The sequence below is a fragment of the Bos indicus x Bos taurus genome, chromosome 25 (assembly GCF_003369695.1).
Source record: "Bos indicus x Bos taurus breed Angus x Brahman F1 hybrid chromosome 25, Bos_hybrid_MaternalHap_v2.0, whole genome shotgun sequence".
In the NCBI taxonomy this organism is placed as follows: Eukaryota; Metazoa; Chordata; class Mammalia; order Artiodactyla; family Bovidae; genus Bos; species Bos indicus x Bos taurus.
In genome coordinates, this window is record NC_040100.1 from 13,163,192 (window position 1) to 13,181,827 (window position 18,636).

General features: G+C 42.4%; 1 protein-coding gene across 1 annotated transcript in view; it reads left to right on the forward strand.

The window, feature by feature from the left end:
* The window catches only part of GALNT17 (polypeptide N-acetylgalactosaminyltransferase 17), a 432,156-nt gene that overhangs the window by 187,202 nt on the left and 226,318 nt on the right, over positions 1–18,636 (forward strand). The window lies entirely within an intron of this gene.

Genomic DNA, 18,636 nt, shown 5'->3' on the forward strand with positions numbered 1-18,636 from the left:
TGACCTTGGGCAGCAGATATACACACAGACACACACACACACACCCTGGAAGAAAGCCCGCTCTAGCCTATACAAGCCAGTTTTAGCCAGCCCCCCTGATTCCACCCTGATGTATCTAGTGGATAGTTATGTCAACTACTTTCCTGGAAGCATTTGTTTCTCAGTCATGAATATAATCAATAGAGCAAACATCTCTGCCATCACAACACCTTTTTTTATGTATGAAGTTGGTTGTTTTTGCTCTGTGAGTGGAGTAAACATCCCCCAAAGTGGCAGCAGGAGAATGCCACCGTCCTTGGTAACAAGGTGAGATTTACAGCACTGTAAGAGCTGGAGGGATGAAGAAGGCTTTTGGTGGAACGGGCAAAACGGGCTAAATTCATGCATTAATGGGTGTGTTCTGTGTGCACTGCAAAGGGAGACAAGCTCATCAGTATCACAGATGGAACGTCCTCAGAGTTAATTTAGAAGAAATTCTGATCAGCCAACAGAACTTTGAGGATGGATGCAGCGAAAAGGAGACTGTGGCATATGGAGAGAACATATTTGTTCTTGCAAAATCAGTAGAAAATGTTTAATGTCATCATAACCTCATTTGCATAAAAATAGTCATCGGCAGCAAACCAAATGAAAGCAAAGGAAGACGTGATGGAACCAGTGCTGTTTGTGTTTCATTTCATTATGAATAACATAAATAATTCAATTGAATAAATAAATACAAAATTGCTTCCAGGAGAGGTACTGCGAATTAAATATCCTTGGAAAATTCCTTTCATTGGTGTATGTTGTGATGATGAAGTCGTGTGATCTGCCTCCATGGGCAGTATCTCCTGTATACTTGACCCCTGATGATAATACTGAACCCTCCATAACTCTCCAGTGTTTTGTGGATACGAATGAATTTTTTAGGAGCACAGTCCTATTTCATACCATAACCTTGAAGAAGTTAAATCAGCCATGGCTTATCGTCATGGTGAATCTGATCCCACTTTGCACGTGGATCTGCTTGAGCAATTTCTGGTAACGGGTGGTTTGATGAGTCTGGGACTAGGCTAGGCTAGACATGTAATTCTTACTAAATATTTCAAACCCTAGTGGCAAAATTGGAGCTGTTGTTTTTGTCTTACAAAGTCTTATCCAGAGAATTCTTGTGTAAGTATACTTTGTGACATGGAGAAAATGGATGGGATTTGTTAGTTGATTGATTTCAACCAGCATTTTCAAGGACCATGTAGGTAGCCTTGGGACTTATAACAGTATGACACAGTCACTGATGTGTTTGAATTTATCATCCACTCTGTAAATATTCATTGAATAGCTCCAATCTACTAGCATCTATGTTGGACACTAAGATGGCAATGCAAACCAGAACAAACTGGGAAAAAAGCAAACACGGGTCATAATAGGTTGTGATAATTGCATTAAAGTAAATAAAGAAGATGCTTGTATTTGGAATAGGTGGAAATGAGGGTATACGTTAAAGAAGTTCCACTGAGAAAGTAGAGGAGCTGAGGATGGAGCCAGCAATGCCAACATCTGGCAGAAAAACTCTCCTGACAGAAAGAGCGGTCCTTAGGCCCTGAGTTTGGAGTGGGTTTGGCTTTATTTAGGAAGTGACAGGAGATACTGGCAAATGGTTTGAGGAGGATGGAGAAGTATATAGGAACCAGATGGTGAGGGCCGTGGGCAATAATAAAGAATTTGGGATTTATTCCATCTTGGGTTGAAACTCTGTCTGGAATCTTTGGAGGTGACCTTATTGTGGAACTAGGGTCTTTGCAAATGAAATTAGTCAAAATGAGGTCATACTAGATGAGGGTGTGCCCTAAATCCAGGATGACTGGTGTCCTCATAAGGAGAGGAGAGACACAAAGATGCAGATAGACCCAGAAGGAAGAAGACTGTGGGAAGACACAGGCAGAGATTAGAGTAACGCATCTAGAAGCCAGGGAACACCAAGGATTGTCAGCAATATCCAGAAGCTCTGAAAAGGCAAGGATGGATTCTTCCCTAGAGCCTTCAGAGCCTGGCCCTGCCAAACACCATGATTTCAGACTTCTGGCCTCCAAAACTGTGAAAGAATAAATTTCTCCTGCTTAAAGTCATCCAGTTTGTGATACTCTGTGATGACAGCCCTAGGAAGCTCATGATAATAGTAATGGAAGCCACTGCAGATTTGATACAGGGAGGTGTTGTGATCGGGTTTATATGTGTCTTTTAAAAAAATTGTTTGATGTGGACCTTTTTAAAAGTCTTTATTGAATTTGTTACAATATTATTTCTGTTTTCTGTTTTGATTTTTTGACTGCGAGGCATGTCAGATCTTAGCTCCCCTACCAGGGATTGAACTTGCACCCCCTGCATTGGAAGGCAAAGTCTTCACCACTGGACCACCAGGGAAGTCCCTGGTTCATATTTTTAAAAGGTCATTATGTTTTCTGTTGGAGAATGGGCTACAGAGAGCAAGAGAAAACAAGGAGATCAGTTGGGAGGATAGTTCAGGTAGGAGGCAACAGTGATTCCAAATAGGGTGAGCATAGTTGAGATGGAGAAAGAAGACAGGGATTTACATTGGAGTTAATCACAGGAGACTTCTGGGTTTCAGATGGAAATGCATGAGAGAAGGTGGTGCCATTTACTAAGCTGAGGAAGACTGGGAAACAAACAGATTTGGGGAGATATTTTTACGAATTCTACTTTGAATATGTTAAGTTTGACTTGACTTGCAGTCATGAGATTGGAGATATCAAAGAGGTGACTGATTGATGATTGTGGAACTCAAGAGAGAGGTGGGAATTGGAGACATGCCTTTGGAGGCCTCAGCATAGAGATGACCATCAAAGCTGAGGTCACTTAGGAAAGCTGGAGATGTGGCTAGGGCCCAGCGTCGAGTGCCGTGTCACTTCAACTTAATGTAGAGAAGTATGAGAGGACTTCAGCAAAAGATGTGGAGAAGGAACAGCTAACAGGAGGAAGAAATCCACGATAACACAGTGACACAAAAGAGAGTATTTCTGGAAGGAAGGAGTGGTTCTTAGCAGTGACTGGTACAGAGATGCCAGAAATGATCAGTGTATTTGGCAACAGGAAGTTGTTTGATGATCTTGGCGAAGGTATTTAACCCTGATTGGGATTGGTTAAGGAAGGAACGAGGGCAGTGGCTGAGATGAGCTAACCCACGCCCAAGGTCAGGGGCAGCGGCCGAGAGGAGCTACCCCACCCCCAAGGTCAGGAGTGGCGGCCGAGGAGGTCAGGGGAGGCGGCCGGGAGGAGCTACCACGCGCCTGAGGTTAGGGCAGCGGCCGAGAGTAGCTACCCCATGTCTGAGGTCAGGGGTGGCGGCCGAGCGAGCAACACCACATCCAAGGAGCAGTGGCCATGCGGGTGCAGGAGGGCCGAGAGGAGCTACTCCATGTTCAAGGTTAGGAGGGGCAACCTCATCCAAGGTAAGGAGCAGTGGCTACGCTCTGCTGGAGCAGCTGTGAAGAGATACCCCACTTCCAAGGTAAGAGAAACCCAAGTAAGACAATAGGTATTGCAAGAGGGCATCAGAGGGCAGACACACTGAAACCATAATCACAGAAAACTAGCCAACCTGATCACATGGGCCACAGCCTTGTCTAACTCAATGAAACTAAGCCATGCCATGTGGGGCCACCCAAGATGGGCGGGTCATGGTAGAGAGGTCTGACAGAATGTGGTCCACTGGAGAAGGGAATGGCAAACCACTTCAGTATTCTTGCCTTGAGAACCCCATGAACAGTATGAAAAGGCAAAATGATAGGATACTGAAAGAGGAACTCCCCAGGTCAGTAGCTGCCCAATATGCTACAGGAGATCAGTGGAGAAATAACTCCAGAAAGACTGAAGAGATGGAGCCAAAGCAAAAACAATACCCACTTGTGGATGTGACTGGTGATAGAAGCAAGGTCCGATGCTGTAAAGAGCAATATTGCATAGGAACCTGGAATGTCAGGTCCATGAATCAAGGCAAATTGGAAGTGGTCAAACAGGAGATGGCAAGAGTGAACATCAACATTCTAGGAATCAGTGAACTTAAATGGACTGGAATGGGTGAATTTAACTCAGATGACCATTATATCTACTACTGTGGGCAGGAATCCCTTAGAAGAAATGGAGTACCTATCATGGTCAACAGAAGAGTCTGAAATGCAGTACTTGGATACAATCTCAAAAATGACAGAATGATCTCTGTTTATTTCCAAGGCAAACCATTCAATATCATGGTGATCCAAGCCTATACCCCAACCAGTAACGCTGAAGAAGCTGAACAGTGCTATGAAGACCTACAAAACCTTTTAGAACTAACACCCAAAAAAGATGTCCTTTTCATTATAGGGGACTGGAATGCAAAAGTAGGAAGTCAAGAAACACCTGGAGTAACACGCAAATTTGGCCTTGGAGTACGGAATGAAGCAGGGCAAAGGCTAATAGAGTTTTGCCAAGAAAATGCACTGGTCATAGCGAACACCCTCTTCCAACAACACAAGAGAAGACTCTATACATGGACATCACCAGATGGTCAACACCGAAATCAGATTGATTATATTCTTTGCAGCCAAAGATGGAGAAGCTCTATATAGTCAGCAAAAACAAGACCGGGAGCTGACTGTGGCTCAGATCATGAACTCCTTATTGCCAAATTCAGACTTACATTGAAGAAAATAGGGAAAACCACTAGACCATTCAGGTATGACCTGAATCAAATCCCTTATGATTGACAGTGGAAGTGAGAAATAGATTTAAGGAACTAGATCTGATAGACAGAGTGCCTGATGAACTATGGACAGAGGTTTGTAACATTGTACAGGAGACAGGGATCAAGACCATCCCCATGGAAAAGAAATGCAACAAAGCAAAATGGCTGTCTGGGGAGGCCTTACAAATAGCTGTGAAAAGAAGAGAAGCAAAAAGCAAAGGAGAAAAGGAAAGATATGCCCATTTGAATGCAGAGTTCCAAAGAATAGCAAGGAGAGATAAGAAAGCCTTCCTCAGCAATCAGTGCAAGGAAATAGAGGAAAACAACAGAATGGAAAAGCCTAGAGATCTCTTCAAGAAAATTAGAGATACCAAGGGAACACTTCATGCAAAGATGGCCTCGATAAAGGACAGAAGTGGTATGGACCTAACAGAAGCAGAAGATATTAAGAAGAGGTGGCAAGAATACACAGAAGAACTTTACAAAAAAGATCTTCATGACCCAGATAATCACGATGATGTGATCACTGACCTAGAGCCAGACATCCTGGAATGTGAAGTCAAGTGGGCCTTAGAAAGTATCACTACGAACAAAGCTAGTGGAGGTGATGGAATTCCAGTTGAGCTATTCCAAATCCTGAAAGATGATGCTGTGAAAGTGCTGCACTCAATATGCCAGCAAATTTGGAAAACTCAGCAGTGGTCACAGGACTGGAAAAGGTCAGTTTTCATTCCAATCCCAAAGAAAGGCAATGCCAAAGAATGCTCAAACTACCGTACAATTGTGCTCATCTCACACGCTAGTAAAGTAATGCTCAAAATCCTACAAGCCAGGCTTCAGCAATATGTGAACCATGAACTTCCTGATGTTCAAGCTGGTTTTAGAAAAGGCAGAGGAATCAGAGATCAAATTGCCAACATCCGCTGGATCATAGAAAAAGCAAGAGAGTTGCAGAAAAACATCTACTTCTGCTTTATTGACTATGCCAAAGCCTTTGACTGTATGGATCACAATAAACTGTGGAAAATTCTGAGAGATGGGAATACCAGACCACCTGACCTGCCTCTTGAGAAATCTGTATGCAGGTCAGGAAGCAACAGTTAGAACTGGACATGGAACAACAGACTGGTTCCAAATAGGAAAAGGAGTACGTCAAGGCTGTATATTGTCACCCTGCTTATTTAACTTATATGCAGAGTACATCATGAGAAACGCTGGGCTGGAAGAAGCACAAGCTGGAATCAAGATTGCCGGGAGAAATATCAATAACCTCAGATATGCAGATGACACCACCCTTATGGCAGAAAGTGAAGAGGAACTCAAAAGCCTCTTGATGAAGGTGAAAGAGGAGAGTGAAAAAGTTGGCTTAAAACTCAGCATTCAGAAAACTAAGATCATGGCATCTGGTCCTATCACTTCATGGGAAATAGATGGGGAAACAGTGGAAACAGTATCAGACTTTATTTTGGGGGGCTCCCAAATCACTACACATGGTGACTGCAGCCATGAAATTAAAAGACGCTTACCCCTTGGAAGAAAAATTATGACCAACCTAGATAGCATATTCAAAAGCAGAGACATTACTTTGCCAACAAAGGTCCGTCTAGTCAAGGCTATGGTTTTTCCAGTGGTCATGTATGGATGTGAGAGTTGGACTGTGAAGAAAGCTGAGTGCTGAAGAATTGATGCTTTTGAACTGTGGTGTTGGAGAAGACTCTTGAGAGTCCCTTGGACTGCAAGGAGATCCAACCAGTCCATCCTAAAGGAGACCAGTCCTGGGTGTTCAATGGAAGGACTGATGCTGAAGCTGAAACTCCAATACTTTGGCCACCTCATGTGAAGAGTTGACTCATTGGAAAAGACTGTGATGCTGGGAGGGATTGGGGGCAGGAGGAGAAGGGGACCACAGAGGATAAGATGGCTGGATGGCATCACCGACTCGATGCAGATGAGTTTGGGTGAACTCTGGGAGTTGGGGATGGACAGGGAGGCCTGGCATGCTGCGATTCATGGGGTTGCAAAGAGTCGGACACGACTGAGCAATTGAACTGAACTGAACTGAAGGAAGGAATGGGAGGGAGGAAATGGAGAGAGCAAATAACTAGTCTTGACGGATTTTATTGTGAAGGGGAGAAGAAGAATGGGTTGCGCCTGAGGGCTTGGGAATCAGAGGAGGTTGTTTTTATTATCATTATTATTTTAAAATTTTCATTTTTATATAACTTCAGACTTACAAAAATGTTGCAAGAATAGTACAAAAAATTTATACATACCCTTTACTCCAATTCCACAAACGTGGACATTTTACAGCCTTTAGATCTCTAATAAGAAAGTGAAAGTCGCTCAGTTGTGTCTGACTCTTTGTGACCCCATGGGCTGTAGCCTGCCAGGTTCCTCTGTCCATTCCTGGAATTCTTCAGGCAAGAATACTGGAGTGGGTAGTAGTGTAGTGTTAGTTGCTCAGTCGTGTCCGACTCTTTGTGACCGCACGGACTGTAGCCCACCAGGCCCCTCTGTCCATGGGATTCTCCAGGCAAGAATACTGGAGTGGATTGCCATTCCCTTCTCCAGAGGATCTTCCTGACCCAGGGATTGAACCCGGGTCCCCTGCATTGCAAGCAGATTCTTTATCTTCTGAGTTACAGGGAAGATCTGGATCATGGATGCAGTGGATCCAGTGGATCCATGATCCAGATCTTCCCTGGATCCATGGACTGGTAGCCACTGAAGTGGGCAGCCTATCCCTTCTCCAGCAGATCTCCCTGACCCAGGCATTGAACTGGAGTCTCCTGCATGGCAGGGGGATTCTTTACCAGCTGAGCTATCAGGGAAACCCTATGCATGTACTTTTTTCTTGAAGTATTTAAGAATAAGTTCCAAACATGTGCCCTTTTCCTTCTAAATAGTGTTCATATCCTAAAAACAGGGGCTTTCCAGGTAGCTCAGCTAGTAAAGACTTCAGGGAAGGAAACCCCTGTTCCATTCCTGGGTTGGGAAGTTCCCCTGGAGAAGGGATAGGCTACCCACTGCAGTATTCTTGGGCTTTCCTGGCGGCTCAGACAGTAAAAGAATCCACCCGCAATGCTGGAGACACCTGGGTTCGACCCCTGGGTTTGGGATGATCCCCTGGAGGAGGGCATGGCAACCCACTCCAGTATTCTTGCCTGGAGAATCCCCCTGGACAGAGGAGCCTGGCGGGCTACAATCCACGCAAAGAGTCAGACATGACTGAGTGACTACTCACAGCATGGCACAGCATCCTGAGAACAAGGGCATTTTCTTACATAACCACAGTACAATATGATAATAGTATAGTATCTACTACGTGTAGATCTTATTCCGATTTCAGCGTCTCAGTAAGGTCCTTTATAGAAGAAGAAAGTCCCAGATCAGGTATTACATTTGTCAGGATTTTTTTGTTTTGAAATGGTCCTGCAGTATTTCATTGTCTTTCATGACAGTGACAATTTTGAAGACTGCAGTCCATTTTGAAAAATGTCTCTCCATTTGGATTCATCTGTGTCTTTGGAATTAGATTCAGGCTGTGCTGTTGTGCAGGATTGCTACAAAAGTGATGTGTTTATCTTAGTGCCTCTTATGAGGATGCACGTGGGGTCTGTTTGTCTCGTTCTTGGGGGTGTTAATGCTGATCATTTGGTTACAGGTGATGTCTGCCTGGTAGTTGATTACATTTCCTGATTCCTCTAGTAGAATGTTGAATTAGAAGAGCAAAGTGGCACCCATGCCTTATTCCTGACATTATTGGACCTTAATACAAGTACCTCTTGTATATTCCCATTAAAATACTGGCTTTATAACTGATATAGTTGTTTACCATGTTAAGAATATCCATCAATTCTTATTTTTTGTTTTTATTAAGAGAGTCGAATTTTTGAAGATTTTTAAAGTACTTTCACTGTCTAAACAAATAATCATAGATTCTTTTTCTCCCCATATCTATTAGACTATTGGATTTCCTAATATTGAACCAGATTTGCATTCCTGGAAAAATTCTGCTAGGTCTTAATGTAGTTTTTCTTAATGTAATATTCATTAGTTTATTACCTAAAATTTTGCAGTACTATTTATAATTCTCTTTCTTTTTGTACTGTCCTTAAGAGATTTAGATATTAAAAATTACAAGAAGAATTAGGAAGTTTTCTTTCCTTTTCAATGCTCTGAAACAGTTTTTGGAGCATTAGGACTATAAAGTCTTTGAAAGTTGGGTAGAATACACTTGTGAAACCATCTGGTCCTGATGGTTTTTAATGCAGTAATTTCTTGATAATTTTCTCTATTTCTCCTGAGGCAATAGGTCTGTTAAGGTTTTCTGTCTCTAACAGAGTCAACCTTGGCAAACTGCCTTTCCCTAGGAAGTTCTCCATTTCATCTAGGTTTTCAAATTTATTTGCAGACATCTGCAAATTAGTCTCACTTTAAAAAAAAGTTCTTGTTTCAATGGTTATTTCTCTTTTTTCTTATTTCATAAGAAAATTTATAGATTAGCTAAAAGTTGTCTTATTTTGATGATTACTTTCTAAACGCCAGAATTGTGACTTATTGATTACATTTTTTAGTTTTCTTTTCTCTCACTCATTGACTTCTGCTTTTATAGTTTTACTCTTTCCCTTGTATTCCTTTTGGCTTACTTTGTTGTTCTTTTCCTAGCTTTCAGAACTGGTAAGGAAGTTCAAATACTTTTACTGCCAAAAGTTTTTAAGGCTTTGAATATTGTTCTTATTGCTTGAAAATGTCCTCCTGATATTTCTATGTGGTATTTTCATTGTCATTACTTTAGAAATGTAAAAATTTTGGTTTGCATTTAACCTTGGTCTCAAGATTTGTTGACTGGAAACTTGGTCTCAAGTTTCCAGGTGGATGACTTTAAAAAATTATTAATACTTTTAAATTTTATTGCATTTTGATCAGAGTGCTGTTTGTAATATTTCTATTCTGTGAAACACTGATGTTTCCTTTGGGACTGTTTTTTATAACTCTTTCCCTGAAGTTGAAAAGAAGGTATATTGTCTATTTTCTGAGAGTAAAGTTTGAATATCTGTAAGTTCTATCTTATTGATTATGTTACTTAAATCTATATTTTTACTCATTGTCTCTTTGATTCGCTTATACTAAGAGTGGAGCATTAATATCTACTATTATTATGGATTCTGCCCTCTGCCTTTTGTATCTACTCTACTGATGCATAAAGATTGTTGCTATATTTTTTGGTGCTTAAATATGAAAACTTGTTATATTTTCACTGTGAATTGTGGCCTTTAGCATTTAAAAATGACCTTTGTCATATTTAATTTGTTGCATTTAATACTTTTGGTTTGAATTTTACTTTTTGTGATATATCAGGATAACCACCCCTGCTTTCTTATTTTTTTTTACTCAAAGATAATTTGAAGCTTAGGGGATTCTCTGTCTTATAATAATAATATAATTTTATGGGCCATAGCCTGCCAGGCTCCTCTGTCCATGGGGATTCTCCAGGCAAGAATAATGGAGTGGGTTGTCATGCCCTCCTCCAGGGGATCTTCCTGACCCAAGGATTGAACCCATGTCTCTATGTCTCCTTCACTGGCAGGCAGGTTCTTCACCACTAGCACCACCTGGGAAGCCCATTTGTCTTTTAAGCCATTATTTATTACTTTTTTATGTTATGCTGTTTTTTTTTATTGTTTGTAGATATTAGATTCAAGATCTATACTGATGGGATGTTTACCTACATCAGTGGAACAGAGGCATCAAGAGCCTTGAGGCTCTTGTTGAACTACAGATTCCTGGGCTTTATTCCTTGTCAGTACCCTGTATTGACTAAACTAGAATCTCTGGAACCAGGGCTCAGAAATGTGTATTTCAAATAATACCTCAGAGGGTCCTCATAGTCTTTGAAGTTTCAGAGTTACTGATACAGATGATAAGAAATATAAAGTCAGATATAGAAATGACTGCTGTTGGCCACAACACTGCAAACAGAAATTTGGGGGACTTTGGGTAACTCACACAGGATTTATGTGTCCCATTGGGTTGTTCATTTATACATTCATTCAACAAGAACTTATTGCCACCAATGACTTCTATCAGGATCTTTTGCTTCTTGACGTGAATTATAGCCATTGGATGCTTGGTAAATCAGAAAGAGAAAAACAAATATATTAAGTCACATATATGGAATCTACAAAAATGGTACCGGTGAACCTAATTGAGGTGTCCGAATAGAGTTGCAGACAGTGAGAACAGACTTGTAGATTTGGAAGGAAAGGGAGGGCGGGATGAATTGGGAAATTGGGATTGACATACAGACACTACCATGTTTAAAACAGTTAGCTATTGGGAGACTGCTGTATAGCACAAGGAGCTCAGCTCAGTGCTCTGTGGGGACCGGGATGGGTGGGATGGGTGGGGAGGGAGGCTCGAGTGGGAAGGGGTGTATGTATATGTATAAGAGCCAGCTTCAGACTAAATATTAAAAAACTGAGATCATGGCATCTGGACCTGTTACTGCATGGCAAATAGAATGGGAAAAGGTGGAAGTAGTGACAGAGTTCCTCTTCTTGGTCTCCAAAATCACTGCAGACGCCAATTGCAGCCATGAAATCAGAAGACAGTTGCTTCTTGGCAGGAAAGCGATGACAAACCCAGACAGAGTGCTGCAAAGCAGCGACGTCACTCTGCCGACAAAGGTCTGTATAGTCAAGGCTATGGTCTTCCCAGTGGTCATGTACGATTGTGAGAGCTGGACTGTAAAGAAGGCAGAACGCCAGAAATTGATGCCTTCCAACTGTGGCGCTAGAGAAGACTCCTGAAAGTCCCTTGGACAGCAAGGCGATCGGACCAGTCAATCTTAAGGGAGATCGACCCTGAATATTCCCTGGAAGGACTGATGCTGAAGCTGAAGCTCTCCAGTATTTTGGTCATCTGATGCAAACAAATGACTCATTAGAAAGGTCCCTGATGCTGGGAAAGATTGAGGGCAGAAGGAGAAGAGGGCATCAGAGAATGAGATGGCTGGATGGCATCACCGATGCAATGAACATGAACTTGGGCAAACTCCTGGAGATGGTGAGGGACAGATAGGCCTGGCATGCTGCAGTCCATGCGGTCGCAAAGAGTCGGACAGGACCGGGCGACTGAACAACAACACATAACTGATTCATGTTGTTGTTCAGCAGAATCTAACAGAACATTGTAAAGCAATTATACTCCAATTTAAAAAACTTTAAGTTTAAAATAATCTCTCCATATATGTGTTTTACAGCTTTTTATTAAGAGGAACAAATGGCAATCCAATATCTGAGAGTTAGTTAAAAAAAAAAAAAAGCATTTTCAGCATCTGTCATTATAAACAGATCAGGCCAATTTCCTATGTCTCGTCCGCCTGCTGTATTTAGAGTTATAAATGATGCTTCACAGCCATGCTCCTGGGAACTTGGAAAATGACTTTTCTGTCACAAACTGGTTCTTCCTTCTAGGTTCCTGCTTCAGTGAGCCATCTGAAGTGAAAGTCACATTTCTTCCTTTTATTCAGGAGTCATGAAGGTGGAGATCATCTGGACTGGTCATCTTAATATCTGGATGATTAGGTGAAATAATTTTTAAACAAAGGAGTTCCATAAGAGTCCTTATAAAACAGCAAATATATAAAGTTGTGTTTAGTCTATTTAATCTTCAGAATTGTGTGGGTTTTCATTGTATTTGGTAGAGCAATGTGAAATTGCCAGTTTCAGCCAGAAATGGCAGTTTTATATGCTCAACCTAAACCTTCAGTGTTTTACAACTTGGCTCTGTGTATGATTTAACTAGTGACTCCCCATTAATCCGAATAGTCAAGTAACCACACTGTGCCTTTTTCTCCATTATGGATAAATTATTTACTTAGTGACAACTTGTCAGATTTTTTTAAAAGTTCTTCTTATGCACCAAGGGCTAAATGAATCATTTCACACTTGACTGGAAGACCTCAAATGGTTTCAGTGATATAAATGGAAATCAACCCGGGATTGGATTAGCATTAAAAAAAAATTGAGTTTTGCATTTTCACTGTGGTTTGGGAGTCTGCAAGCTTCATCAGTGTGCCTCTCATAGCAAGTGTCATCACTTAAAACCCACTAACACCATTTTTCCAAGTCCTCAAATGGCCTCAAAGTTCCCTTCCCCTTTTCATGCTCTTTTCTGTTCCCTGTTGGCTCAAATGGTAAAGAGTCTGCCTGCAGTGCAGGAGACCCGGGGTCAATCTCTGGGTCTGGAAGATCCCCTGGAGAAGGGAATGGAGTATTCTTGCCTGGAGAATTCCATGGACAGAGGAGCCTGGTGGGCTCCTCTGCGTCCATAGGGTCACAAAGAGTCGGACACAACTGAGCAACTAACACTTTTTGTTCTTTCTCACTGTAATTCTTGGGAAGAATTCAGTTTAACAAACCATGATTGCATTGTTACGATGGGGTAGACACAGAGCTGAGAGCTTGAAGAATGAAGAAATGAATAAGACATGCTACCTAACTGCAAGGGGTTTTTAATCTAGTACGGGAAGTGGGCGTGTGTGACTGTAATACTTGGCAGAATGAAATCGCCTTGACTTTGAGTTTCCATTGAGCCTTTACTTCTGTTGGGTAGATTGAATATCTCTGGCTGCAGGTTGCAAATCCTTTTGACTACAGCACAAACAATATGTGTTATAAATAGCTTTGCATCTTGACTGCAGATGAATTCAGAGAGAGAATGGGCAGGGAGGAACAGGAAAGGTTGAACACAGTCTGTCTGGCCATTTGTTTATGAGATGGGACTGCATCCTAGTGCTGTGCATGGGAGAGGCAGCCTCTGCCTGTATGAGATGTTGCCTCCGTGACTGAAACACTTCTGATAAGCGTGTATGTGTGCAGACTCCCATTCTGCCCGTAAGCGTGTGTGTTCATGCTTAACTGATTCAACGACTCCGTTTCCCCAACATATTACACCAAATGTACTTAACAGCAATTAGAATGTTTGCCGCCTGCTGTGTGCACATCTCCCCAGAAAACAAAACTCTCCTAAATGGCAGGATAAGTAATTCTGAAGATTAAAGCCGGTGATTTGCAGAGTGCTTGGTTCGTTTGCTTCCTGCGAATATCAAGATTAACAAAGAAATTCACTGATCCCATTTCGCCTCCTTAGAGCTGGTGCATCAGCCTCAGGGAGTCCAGCACACGTGGCTTTCCTTTCTGGCCAAGATGCTGATTTAATGGCATTTCTCTTGGCAAAGGTGTCTCAAGAAAACAGATCAGTTTGTGTATACTTTTAGAGGAAATACTCCACCCAGCTCTTTTGCAGTGACAGCCTTCTCAATGCCTTCTGAAGAAAGCATGGCCAGTTCATCGCCACTGAAAGGGCAACTCAGGTCCCGACTCAGAGAGCGTGCCCTGCCTGTGTGATGCTGGCTGGTCCCAGCCACCCTGGACACACTTTCCTCCAGCTGTGAACAGTTGCCCTTAAACCAGATGCTTCCATCGCTAACATTGTTAATTTACCCAAGAACCAATATTTATGGCATCTGGTCCCATCACTTCATGGCAGATAGATGGGGGAAAAAGTGGAAACAGTGACAGGTTTTATTTTCTTGGGTGTCAAAATCTCTGTGGAGGGTGAGGGCAGCCACAAAATTAAAAGACGCGTGCTCCTTGGAAGAAAAGCTATGACAAACCTAGAGAGCATAGTAAAAAGCAGAGACATCACTTCGCCGACAGAGGTCCATGTAGTCAAAGCTATGGTTTTTCTAGTAGTCATGTACGGATGTGAGAGATGGAGAATAAAGAAGGCTAAGTGCTGAAGAATTGATGCTTTTGAATTGTGCTGCTGGGGAAGACTGTTGAGAGTCCCTTGGACAGCAAGGAGATCAAACCAGTCAATCCTAAAGGAAATCTATACTGAATATTCATTGGAAGGTCTGATGCTGAAGCTGAAGCTCCAGTACTTTGGCCAACTGATGGGAAGAGCTGCCTCATTGGAAAGGACCCTGATGCTGGGAAAGATTAGAGGCAGGAGAAGTGGGTGACAGAGGATGACATGGTTGAATAACATCATCAACTCAATGGACATGAGTTTGAGCAAATTCTGGGAGATAGTGGAAGACAGGGAAGCCTGGTGTTCTGCAGTCCATGGGGTCACAAAGAGTCGGACATGACTGAGCAACTGAACATCAAGAGGAAGTCAGATAAGGGAGACGAGTCTTTGGAGCCAGCCCCCTGCTTCAGGAAGGCTTCATATGTATCAGGACAGACGAGACTACTGAGAGGTGGCTTCCCTGGGGCTGGGGTCTTCCTTTGTCTCGACCTTTCAAGCCAGGCTGTCAGCCCCCACTCATATACTGGCTGGTCCAGGTACTGAGCTTCCTGTTGTGAACACTGGATGCAAACTCTTGGCTCAATATACTGATTTCTTAACTCCTCAAACAGATTTGGTGATCTGCCATCTCAATTCCTGGCATTTTGGACCTTTGTGCTCCTATACAGTTTTTTTCCTTTGCCAACTCTGTCTCAATGAAGTCTCTTGTTTCAACCCTAAACCTCACAGGACTTGGTGGCCTCCATCAACGTCCCACTGAAGCCTAAGTCAGCCCTGCTTCAGTGAGATGTTTATGTAGGGGTGGAATTCCCAGTGGAACACCATTTTGCCCAGTGGTGGCATTCCTATAAATATGCCTCGGGACCAATGTACAGACAGTTTGCTACATTTTTTTTTCATTAGAACTCATGTGTAAATTACTCATTACAGCAATTTTTAAACACCCACACAGATGCAGAATCAGGGCATAAAGTGTCTTAGGAGGAGAAGAGTTGGATGTGCAGACATTGATTTTGAAAATAAGTCATTACTTTGCCTGCTAGACCTTAGCATGTTTTCTGCCCATAGTCAGGCTTCCTGGCAAAAGGTGGAACAAGGTTCTTCAAGGGTATAGGTGCACAGGACCAGAGGGACTCATTGCCTGGGGCTGAATGATAAATGAAAATTCCTATTTTTATTTAATTTATTTATTTAGCTGTGCCAGGCCGCATGTGGGATCTTAGTTCCCCAACCATGGATCGAACCTGCACCCACTGCACTGGAAGGCAGTCTTAACCACTGGACGGCCATGGAAGTCCCAAGATTCTTCTTTTTAAACCTGCTTCCCTGCTCCTTCCTTTCCTTCCACTCCCAGTCTTCTGGAAGGAAACATCTTGATTCAGTGGATCTGTCATCCCTTCCAGGACTCTGCATAGACCTTGGAGATATTGTGGGTTCCGCTCCAGACCTCCGCAAATAAAATCAATAATACAAAAAATCAAGTCACACAACTTTTTGGTTTCCCAGTCCGTAGAAAAGCTATACTTACATTATACTGTAGTCTATTCAGGTGTTATGTCTAAAAAATGGACGTACCTTAATTAAAACTACTTTATTGCTGTAATACAAATGTCAGTCACCATCTGAGCCTTCAACGAGCAGTAGGTAACCTTTTTGCAACAGTTAACATCAAAGATCACTGATCACAGATCATCATAACAAGTATAATAATAATGAAAAAGTTTGGAGTGTTGTGAGAATGACCAGAATGTGACAGAGACGCAGTGAGCAAATGCAGTTGAAAAACGGCACCAGTAACCTTGTTGGACATGGACGTGCTGATGGACGGGGAGCCTGGCGTGCTGCAGTCGATGGAGTCAAAGAGTCAGACGCGACTTAGCAACTGAACGGCAACAGCATGTGTTGCTGTGTCATTTTCCTGCTCAACAGTCCTTGATATCCTGGCTTCCCACTGCTCCCAGATCGCGTCTGAATTTTATCTTCTTTTACTTTATTTTTGTTATTTTTTTTCTTAAAGATTTTTTTGGCCTGGAGGCATGTGGAATATTGATTCCCCAACCAGGGGTTGAACCTGCACCCCCTGCATCGGACGGTAAAGCCTCAACCACTGCACTGCCAGAGACGTCCCCAAGTCTGAATTTTATAAACTGCCTTCAGGATACGTGGCTGACTGCTGTTTTCTTTTCCTCACTGGCGTCACCCTCTGAAACAGCTGTTTCTATTTCCTGTCGGTGCACTATACATTTTCTCTGCTCTGTTTTTGCACATGCTACTCATGTTATTTTGCTTCAAGAGTTTCCCCCTTAGTCTTCTCTCTCTCTTCACAGGCCCTCACCTGGAAATTACCTCTTCATGCTTCATGGCCCAGATCAAATTTTATCTCCTCTGCGAACCCTTTCCTGGGTGGGCCCCCATCTATCTCCTTGCAGGCAGAACTAAGCTCCCAGAGCATCCTGAAGAGACTTCCCGTGTGACATTTATCATCCCATAATCATAATTACGATTTGCTTATCTTTTCCCCTTACGGAGCTATGAGCTTTCCCAGGGAGCTAGGGAGGTCTAAAAAAATTTCTCTATCTTCAACACGTTGCTGGTCCGTAATTGATGTTCTCTGTGAGCAAATGTCACAGTTAAGCTAATGTTTCCTGGTGATACAGATACACTTGTCCTTCGGTGTGTTAAAAATAAAGGAACAGGCTTTTTGGGTGAATACACGATCCATGTTAAATCACGGGATAGGCTTTGCCTTCCATCTGTCATAAGCATTGAGGTGTATTTGTACTACTTAGTTTTCTAGGAGCTTTCTCTTTCCTGGATCTTGCTAGTGGGGCAAAATAAAAAAATGTTTGGAATGAAATAAAGTCACCATCCTCAGCCAGGTGGGCTGCTTCTACAGGGATCTGATATGGCAACTTCAAATAGGCAAAGGAGGTACCCTGGAGGGAACTCCGTTTCCTCTACAATCTATGATTGTAGATTCTTATTTTGGGGGGGAATAAGGCAAAAACATTTTAATGCAATTTTTCTTATTTGTAACAACATTCAAATTAATGTTTACAATGTTATAGTAGTACTCAGGTTTTTAAAAACTATTTGCACACAGGTTCCCCAGCGGCTCAGCAGGTAAAGAATCCACCTGCCAATTCAGGAGATGCAGGTTCGATCCCTGGGCCACAAAGCTCCCCTGGAGGAGGGCAGGGCAACCTGCTCCAGTATTCTTGGCTGGAGAGTCCCATGGACAGAGGAGCCTGGCGTCTATAGGGTTGCAGAGTTGGACACGACTGAAGCTCCTTAGCAAGCCTGTGTTATTTACGCATGTCTGAGAGATGGTACAAGTGGCAGGAGGAATTCTACAGGATTTTGAGAAACCAATGGATTTGAGATTTAAAGAGAATTGAAGTTTCTTTTCAGGCCATTTTACTCCAGAGCAGAAGTACATCCTCAGGTTAAAAATTGGTCATCCACGGCATTAGACTGTTTTATAAATGGTTATTAACAGGTGAGACTGGAGGCTTAGAAACCTCATTTGGATGGCTCAGTTTCCTTATATAAGACAAGGCTTGGGTTTCTATTCCTTGCGGAGCATTTATTCTCCTTGTAAATGGCATGCCCATAACCTTAAGAAATTGGCATATGGCTGGAGCTAACTGGGTTTTTATCAAGTGACAGTCATTGATGTTTAAGTTTCTCATGCCTTTTCAAAGCCACATGTTGTCTAACAGAGGCAGGTCTGTGAGTGACTGACTTTATGTTTATTATACAAGGCCATTAAGAAATAGCTTCTGGCTAGAGGAGAAGTTGGAGGTCTGTTTCAGCGGCAGGTATGCTTGTTGTCTACAATGAATAACTTGGAGATCAGGCCATGTCATCTTGCTCCCACACCTGCCTTTGAAAAGAGAACAGTTGTGATTTTGGTTTTGACTCAGAATTCTATTTCCGATTGTGGTCTCAGAGGGCAAGCTGTGGGAAGGCGTGGGGGTGTTGATTGTTTAAGCCAATTGATGTCACACTCATGCAAAAATCCAAGAGTATAGCCAAGCTTTGCTCTTCCCTTTAATTTTGCAATATGGTCCTGTCATCATGCATTAATCTAA